Genomic DNA, 9826 nt, shown 5'->3' on the forward strand with positions numbered 1-9826 from the left:
AACCCCTCTTTGATTAGACCTCTGACACCCCTTCACCAGCTACCTACCTTTTCCCATCTTTAGCCTTAACACTGTTCATCACACTTAAAGGCTGGGGGACTGGTGTATCACACCTAGCCGGCTTCGCTAGCATATCCGCACATATCATCCTTCATCGACATACCTATATGGGCAAAGGCTGGGGGACTGGTGTACCACACCTGGCCAATTCGACCAAGTAATAATAATAAATATCCATCATATCTACACGCAAAGTTATTCAGGTAACCGGCTTAGGCTGACCTAACCCTAACCAGCCTAAACCGGTAACCCAAGACACTAAAACCAGCCTAATACCATATATTAGGAATAGCGGCACGAGCCGCCAAAGAGGTAATCGGCCTATGCCGACCACCCTGGTATACTTAATGAAATTAAAGCCCGCAACAGTTGAGACTAAGAGCCTGGGCCAAAGCCTAGGCCCACCTATAGCCCAAGCCAAGGCCTAGCCCATTGAGTGGGCAAACAAAATTAATAATCTAGAAATGCACATGGACCCGACGAATTAAAGGTACGCATTCATTACTTCATTAATCACCTGATTTGACTTTTTGAGAGCTTTTGGCTAACTTAAGCTTCGGAGTCCCTTCTCTAGGTAACCCCTCCCAGGTCTAAGCCAATATATGTCAAATGGGAAGAGGCCAACCGAGGAGATAGCGGACTATATGGGTAAGCTGACACTTGTGCCTAACTAATCTTATTGTTCTCTGCAGGAAAATTTTTAATTTCAGAAACTAATCCCATCTGAGTATCCGCCAACTTGTTTGTTATGAAATCATGAGCAATTTTTATACATAAAATGTCAATTATTTGAATGGTAAATAGTTAAAAATAGTTAAAAGAATTAAAAAAGTGTTAGGAGGAGATGAATTTTGTCAAATGTAAGAACACAACTCCTGTCCTAGTATTGGCCAACTTGTTTTTGTTGAAATTTTTTACAATTATTATATATAAAATATCAATTTTTTAAATTGTAAACTGTAAAAGTTAGTAAAAAAATTCAAAAAGTGTCACAAAAAGAAAAAATTTTCAAATTTCATAACACGAATAATCCCCCTTTGAGTATTGACCAGAGGGTTTATTGTGAAATTTTGAGCAATTTTTATGTAGGAAATATGAATTATTTAACTTGTAAATAGTAAAAACTAGTAAACAAATTTAAAAATTGTTACCTACCGATTGAATTTTTTTAATTTCTGAAATTAATCCCACCTAAGTATCTGCCAACCTGTTTGTTATGAAATTTTGAGCAATTTTTATACATAAAATATCAATTATTTAAATTGTAAATAGTTGAAAACAGTAAAAAGAATTAAAAAGTGTTACCGTAAGATGGAATTTGTCAAATTTAGGAACATCAATCCTATCCTAGTATTGGCCAACTTGTTTCTTGTGAAATTTTTTGCAATTTTCATATATAAAATATTAATTATTTAAATTGTAAATAGTAAAAGTTAGTAAAAAAATTTAAAAAGTGTCAAAAAAAATATGAAAATTTTTAGCTTGATTTCAAATTTCATAACACCAATAATCCCCTTTCAGTATTTGCCAATGAATGTTGTAAAATTTAGAGCAATTTTTATGAAGAAAATATGAATTATTTAAATAGTAAAAGTTAGAAACTAATCTAATGAAGTATGAATTTTAGAAACTAATCTCATCTGAGTATTTGTCAACCTGTTTTTTATGAAATTTTGAGCAATTTATATACATAAAATGTCAATTATTTAAATTGTAAATAGTTAAAACTAGTAAAAAGAATTAAAAAAGTGTTAAGAGGAGATGTAATGTGTCAAATTTAAGAACACAACTCTTATCTTAGGATTGGCCAACTTGTCTCTTGTGAATTTTTTTGAAATTTTTATATATAAAATACACACTAGTGCAGCATTGCATTTTTACCTCGCCTTATAGGCCTCGGTTGGCAAGAAACCGAGGCCTATAATGGCGCGGTGGCAATTTTGCAATTACAGGCAACTTTTATGCCTCGGTTCACCTAAAACCCGAAGCCAAAAGCAGTTATAGGCCTCGGTTACAAAAAAACCGGTGCCAAAAGGGGTGTTAGGCCTCGGTTAAGAAGGCCCAAAGCTAAAAAGGTTGCCAAAATTTTCAAAAATGCCATTCTCGTTTTGACTTATAGGCTTCGGTTGGGAAAAAACCGGTGCCAAAAGGGATGTTAGGCCTCAGGTGTTAGGGAACCGGGGCCAAAAGGAGTTATATGCCTCGATTCTAAATTGAACCGAGGCCATATAGTTTAATTAGGGCTTAAAACTGAACCCCCTTACTTCCTCACGCGCGCTGCTCCTCCATTTCTCTCTGCAAATATTCACTTTTTCTCCACAACGCAAACCCAATCCCTTCACTTTCCACTCCGCATTTTCACAAACACAACGCAGGCACGTTACTTCCAACAAATTCTCGTCTCAGCGTTACCCACGTATCTAATGCTGCTGCATCGAAATCGACATGGTGAAGAACTCCCAAGGAATCTACGCCCCCAAAAGCGACAAGGTCATTGTTCTCTGGGACCTCGACAACACGCCCCCATGCGGGCCTCTATTCGCCAAAAACCCTCGCCTCCCGCTTCGGCGAGGTGACTGACTTCTCCGCCTACGCCAACCGCCATGCCTTCGTCAACCTCCCTAGTGGGTCCTAGAAGAGCACCGGGAACGCAGGAACCTCGACATCCTCGAACGGAAGGGTGTGGTCACACCCTCGGAGCCCTACACGTGCGGGATGTGTGGGCGCAAGTGCAAGACCCACATGGACCTGACGAAGTACTTGAAGTCACTGAAGGGGAAGAAGAAACAGGACTGTTTCAAGGAACAATTTTTGCGCAGGAATCATAAGTATAATGAGGCGGCAAGGACGCTGCTGGTTCCGAAGGTAGGGTACAGGCTGGCGGCGGAGCTGCGGCGGGCGGGGGTGTTTGTTAAGACGGTGCAGGATAAGCCACAAGCGGTGGATTGGGCGTTGAAGAGGCAGATGGTGCATTCGATGAGTAGAGGGATTGATTGGCTGTTTTTGGTTTCGGATGATTCAGATTTTTTGGAGATGTTGAGGAGGGCGAGGGAAGCGGATTTGGGAGCCGTGGTGGTGGGGGATTGGGATAGGGCTTTGGGGAGGCATGCGGATTTGTGGGTGCCATGGAATGCGGTTGAGAATGGTGACATATGGCCTCGGGTACTACGCAAACCGAAGCCAAAAAGGGACATATGGCCTCGGGTCATACTAAAACCGAGGCCAAAACGTGAGCGAATTTTTTAAAAATGTAAAAACGTGAGCACATATGGCTTCAGTTAGACCTACCAACCGAGGTAGAAGAGGGACTCTATGGCCTCCGGTACGTGGAAACGGAGGCAGAAGAGGGGCTCTATGGCTTCAGTTTACAATTGAGGCCAAAGGCTATCCTCTTTTGGCCTCGCCCCAATATGCCTCGGTCCGGGAACCGGTGCAGAATATGAAAAATAACCACTGCCAAAAGGCCTTCCTGCACTGGTGACAATTATTTAAATTGTAAATAGTAAAAATTAGTAAAAAAATTAAAAAAGTGTCACAAAAAGAAGAATTTTTTCAAATTTCATAAAACCAATAATCCCGTTTAAGTATTGACCAGAGGGTTTCTTGTGAAATTTTGAGCAATTTTTATGTAGAAAATATGAATTATTTCTATTGTAAATAGTAAAATGTAGTAAAAAAATTTAAAAATTGTTACCTAGCGATTGAATTTTTCTAATTTCAGAAACTAATCCCATCTGAGTATCCTCCAACCTGTTTGTTATGAAATTTTGAGAAATTTTTATACATAAAATGTCAATTATTTGAATTATAAATAGTTAAAAATAGTAAGAAGAATTAAAAAAAGCATTAGGAGGAGATGGAATTTGTCAAATTTAAGAACACAACTACTATCCTAGTATTGGCCAACTTTTTTTGCAATTTTTATATTTCAAATATCAATGATTTAAATTGTAAATAGTTAAAGTTAGTAAGAAAAGTGAAAACGTGTCCCAAAAAGCCGAAATTTTTCAAAATTCATAACATCAATAATCCAATTTGAGTATTGGCCAACAAAATTCTTGTGAAATTTCGAGCATTTTTTATGTAGAAAATATGAGTTATTTAAATTTTAAATAGTAAAAAGTAGTACGAAAAAATTGAAAAATTGTTTTCGAGAGATTGAATATTTTAAATTTCAGAAACTAATCCCATCTGAGTATCCGCCAACATGTTTGTTATGAAATTTTGAGCAATTTTTACACATATATTTTCAATTATTTGAATTGTAAATTGTTAAGAATAGTAAAAAGAATTAAAAAGGTGTTAGGTGGAGATGGAATTACAGGGAAAGAGCTTCCCAAAGATGAGTGACAGAATTTCATGCTCAAAAACTCAGAATCGCACCTTTGCTCGCGAAAACACAGCTTATATAGTATGGTTTAAGTTAAAATAGTCGATTGAATTTTTCATATAGTCAGCTGATTTCATCTGACTTAAGTGAAATCAGTCGATTGAAAAATAATTCAACTGACTGAATGCATTAATACCAGAAACTATATACAGCAAGCCTTTTAACATGTTAAAACCTATTTTAACAGATTAAAAGAGACACACTAAGGCACACAAGACATCTAATTTATGTCATATAGCCTACCAACAAGATATAACACTAACACATTACATTTAACATGTTATATACAGATTTAACACACTACAACTTAATCTTCAAAAGGATCTTCATTAATCTTCATCAAACACTTAAGTTATTCATGCACATGGCTTTATCAATTCTTTGCTTCAAGCTTGCTTGTGCCCACAATCTCCCCCTAAATTGATGAAGCCAACATCCTCGAGTTGAATTGATGAGCTAAGATCCATAGAGAAACCTAAAAAAGCTTTTGCATACAAGATACCAATATTCCAAACATAAAACCAAGCAAAAGCACACAAGCATACATACATATTACATATGCATATGCTCCCCCTATCATTAATAACATGATTTAACTTCACATTCTAGATTAAGTTTGCAGTATTATATGGTTCTAGCAGATTTATTTTAGATTTTCCAATCTTAACACACTTTTGTTGGTATCGCGCAGCGGAATGTTTGAGCGCGCGGACAAAACCAAAAGGGGGCTGAATTGGTTTTTAAATAATAAAATTAATACTTTAAAATTTTTCCAAAATTTATCAATTCAATCAATAATGAATTTCTTTAAACACAATAATAGATGAAATAAAGAGATAGAGAAGAAGATTGAACACAAGTATTTATATTGGTTTGGATCAAAAGACCCTACGTCCAGTTGTTAATCTCTCAAAAACGAGATTAACTAAATCACTAACAAGTAATAGATTTACAATCAGATATTAAGAAAACACCTCTCCTGAATCGCACAAGAGATGAATACCTTTTTCTAAATCACACAGAGAATATTGACCTTAGCTTTCCTAGCAACAGCAGCAGCACTCAATCTCCTAGAACACCTCTCAGGAAAAGTTATCGCTCTACCCGCACTAGGTTTTTCAAAGCTTCTATTGAGAACACTCAGAGAACTCTCTTGCAATCACAGCACTAGCACTCTAGCTTCTCAAAAAGGTGTCTGAGAAGTAACTTTAAGGTTCCTTAAATAGAGGTTCCAAAAATTAGGTCAAAAAGTTGAACAGTCACGCCCAACTGACCAGGATAATCGATTATCACTAGTGATAATCGATTATTCCAGTGTGGTTTATGAAAAACAAATTTTTGAGCAGATAATCGATTATCAGAGGTGATAATCGATTATTCCAGTGCTTTCTTGAAAAAAATGGTTCAGCTCAAGATAATCGATTATTCTAAGTGATAATCGATTATCACCTTGATTTTTCGAGAAATACTAGAATTTTCTTGTACGATACTGATTCTAACTAATCTAATTACATTTTACAAGATAACTTTAAACACAACAACACATGGTCTTCATATTGACTTCCAGATGGCTTTCATGGCTTCTTTTATCATCATCAAAATTTTGTTTCAGCATTTAGACTTGTATTGCTTTTGCCAACAATCTCCCCCTTTTTTATGATGATCAAAACAATATGTTTAAAGTATCTGCAATCAAAATATCTTACTAGTACATTTGTCGGTAGCACTGTTGGGCTTAAACGTTTAAACTTTTTCTCCCCTTGTTTTGATCATATGAAAAAAAGTTTTAATAGAGAAGCTCCCCCTCAATGAGACAATGGTAAAGAATAGCAATAAAAAGAGACGTTTATTTGAGAAATAATAGAACTAGAAAACATATTACAATAAAAAATAACTATGATGTAGACTTTTAAAAGTCTTGACTCATGTCATCATCTTCATCATACTTATCAAATTTATGTTCTAAGTTGGAAATCCTAGAATCTAATCCTCTAATTAAGCCAATGACTTCTTCATGTCTGTAAGTGGAGAGAAGAAAGAATTCTTCAAGTCTTTGGTTGAGATTTAAAATGTGATCCTCTAAAGAAGAGGATGAGCCACCAACACCACTGGATGATCCAATATGTGTGTCAACAGGAGTGTACCACACCTAGCCGGTTTTGCTAGTTCACCAACACATGTCATCCTTGACCGACAACCCAGATCGGACAAGGCTGGGGGACTGGTGTACCGTACCTAACCAAACTCAATCAAGTAAATAGTACACATGTCAAAACCACATACCACCTAGTACCCGGACGCCACCAACACAAGCCATCTAGACAAGTGGTCGGTCTCGGCCGACTACCTGTCTAGGAAGTTAGCCAACATCAATGCCCCAATGCGCCTCTAAGACCTGCTTTAGGACCAGGCCCACTTATGGCCCAAGCTAGGGCCCAAGCTGGGGCCCAAGTCAAGGCCCAGCCCATGAAATGGTCAAACGTCATTTATGCTCTATAAATACACGTGGACCCCATCATTTAAAGGTACGCTTTCATTAATTGCTGATTTGACTCTTGAGAACTTTGACTTACTTGAGCTTCGGAGAACCTTCTGCAGGTAACCCCTCCTGGGTTCAAGCCGACATGTATCGAATGGGAAGAGGCCAGCCAAAGAGATAGCGGATTACACGGTAAGGTGACACTCGTGCCTAACTTATCTTATTTGTACCTCTGCAGGAACAATTGGCGCCCACCGTGGGGCACGAGACGAACACCCTTGGTACCCGCTTTTCTCTGAAGATGGTTTCTACCCGCAGCAAGGCTGGAGTTAGCAAGCAAGTTGACGCTGGTCCCTCTGGACCTTCTGGCGTCACCCCTGACCTGGCCGCCATCCTAGACGGCCAGATGAAGATGCAACAGGAAATCGCAGACCTGAAGAAGCGCAACGCTGAAGAAATGGAAGCGCTCAAACAAGAAAACTCCCGCCTCAGGAGGAAAATCGAGACAGATGCCGACCTGAAGGGAAAAGCCAAAGAGACCTCTGAAGCCGTGAAGTCTCCGGCTTTCCAACCTACAGAGGAAGAGAGCGAATACAACCCCACCCCCCACACCTTCACCTCCACCCAACAAACCCCTCTCACTACCACACACCCCCAACACTTCCCACCCGGTCACCCAGGGCTTACAGCACCCTCAACAACCCACATTCCCCACAACCTACCCACTACTCTCCACACCGCTTACGTCCCACCCTACAACCCCCCATATCTCCCCACAACCCACATCCTTCCTCACAACATCACTTCCACTTTCCCTACCATGATCAACCACCCACCCCCACCCCACATTCCCACCCCCCATCAGCCCAGACGCCGCCACCCGTTCACGGACTTCATCGCTAACACCCCTCTCCCAACCCAGTGGGAACCATTCAACCTCGATCGCTACACTGGCGAAACTGACCCTGATGAACACCTGAAAGTTTACATCACACACGTCGCCCTGTACACGTCCCAGGACGCCGTCTTCTGTAAAGCTTTCCCCACAACACTCAAAGGCCCCGCCCTAGAGTGGTTCACTACCCTCCCACCCTACTCCATCGATAACTTCGACACCCTTTCCCACATGTTCTCCACACATTTCGCCGGTAGCCGGCCTCACCAAACCACCACCATGTCCCTCCTGGGCATCAGACAGGAGCCCAACGAACCACTCAGAACATTCATCGACCGCTTCAGTAAAGCAGCCCTCCGCACACCACACCTTAACCAGGAAATGATACTCCAATGCATGACCCTCACCCTGCAACCCGGACCCTTCGCTAACAACGTCTACCTTCACCCACCCACCTCCATGCACGAACTCAAGCTACGGGCCGCTAACTACGTACGCATGGAGGAAATGCAAACCCTTCACACAAAATTTTGTAACGACTATGCCTCCAACACCTCCACACCCAATCCCAACCCCTTACCCAATCCTACCCCACAGCCTCACCCACGCCCCGATACCCGTCCGCGTGAACCCCGCCAACCACGTTTCACCAGATATGCCCCACTCACAGTAGCCCGCTCCCGCATCCTTGACGAAGCCCTCCAAGCTGACCTTCTCCCCCCACCACGCAAAACAACCACCCCTCCTAACGCTGACATGACCAAGTATTGTCGATACCACCGCAATCATGGTCATACTACAGAAGAGTGCAAAGCGCTACAGGATAAGATTGAAGAACTGGTACGCGCCGGTCACTTTCGCCGCTTCATCCGCAGAGATGACCACAACTCCTCCCGAACCCACAACCCCCCACGCCACGACCACAGACGACAACCAACCACCGCCAACCACAATAACCAACCCAACCAACCCAATGACCAACACTCGCAACCCGCCCACACCGACATCACCCCTGCCGACCCCCCCTTGCGAGGTACTATTAACACCATCTCTGGTGGCTTCGCAAGCGGAGGCTCCACCTCATCCGCCAGAAAGAGACACCTCCGCCACATACAATCTATTAACCACATCTCCCAAACCCATCACAGACGACGTATGCCCCCTATCGTATTCACAGATGATGATTTTCACGGCCTCGACCACCAACAAGACGACCCCATGGTCATCACAGTCGAAATCAAAAACTATGCCGTTAAAAAGGTACTGGTCGATCAAGGCAGCTCCGTCGACATCCTCTACTGGGCCACCTACCAAAAATTACAACTCCCTGACACCGCTATGATCCACTACGACGAGCCCATATACGGCTTTTCCGGCGAGCAGGTATCTACCCGCGGCTACATAGACCTCCATACCGTCTTTCGGGAGGGAACCCAGACAAAAACAATCCCAATCCGCTTCCTAATAGTCGACGCACCCACATCCTACAACATACTCCTGGGCCGTCCTTCACTCAACACCCTCGGAGCAGTCGTCTCCACCCCGCATTTAGCCATGAAGTTCCCAGCACCATCCGGGGACATCTTAACCATCCATTGCGACCAACGTTTGGCACGCGAATGCTACATGGCAAGCTGAAGGCCCCAACTCCCAATCCAACAGACAAACCACATCGGGCGACCACCTAATTCCCGAATAGCCTTATCCGGCGAAGACCTTGATCCCAGAATAGGCCGAGATGCCCGCCTCGAACCAGTCGAGGACACAACCCCCTTGGAACTCCCCAACGGCCATTCCATCAACTTGGGCACTGGTTTAAGTCTTGACGAGCGTGCCACAATTACACCCATCCTCACAAACAACACGGATCTCTTCGCTTGGTCAGCCACTGACCTCCCAGGAGTAGACCCTAACGTCGCGTCCCACAAGCTCTCGGTATACAAAGAAGCCCGCTACGTATCCCAGAAAAAACGCAAACTTGGTGAAGAACGCAGACAGGCAG

General features: G+C 42.1%; 1 pseudogene; it reads left to right on the forward strand.

The window, feature by feature from the left end:
• The first annotated feature begins 2490 nt into the window (after nucleotides 1-2490).
• LOC114172654 (uncharacterized) lies at nucleotides 2491-3306 on the forward strand (annotated as a pseudogene).
• Nucleotides 3307-9826: the final 6520 nt, after the last annotated feature.

The sequence above is a fragment of the Vigna unguiculata genome, chromosome 10 (genome assembly GCF_037176805.1).
Source record: "Vigna unguiculata cultivar grain cowpea cultivar isolate G323 ecotype 2 chromosome 10, ASM3717680v1, whole genome shotgun sequence".
Lineage (NCBI taxonomy): Eukaryota > Viridiplantae > Streptophyta > Magnoliopsida > Fabales > Fabaceae > Vigna > Vigna unguiculata.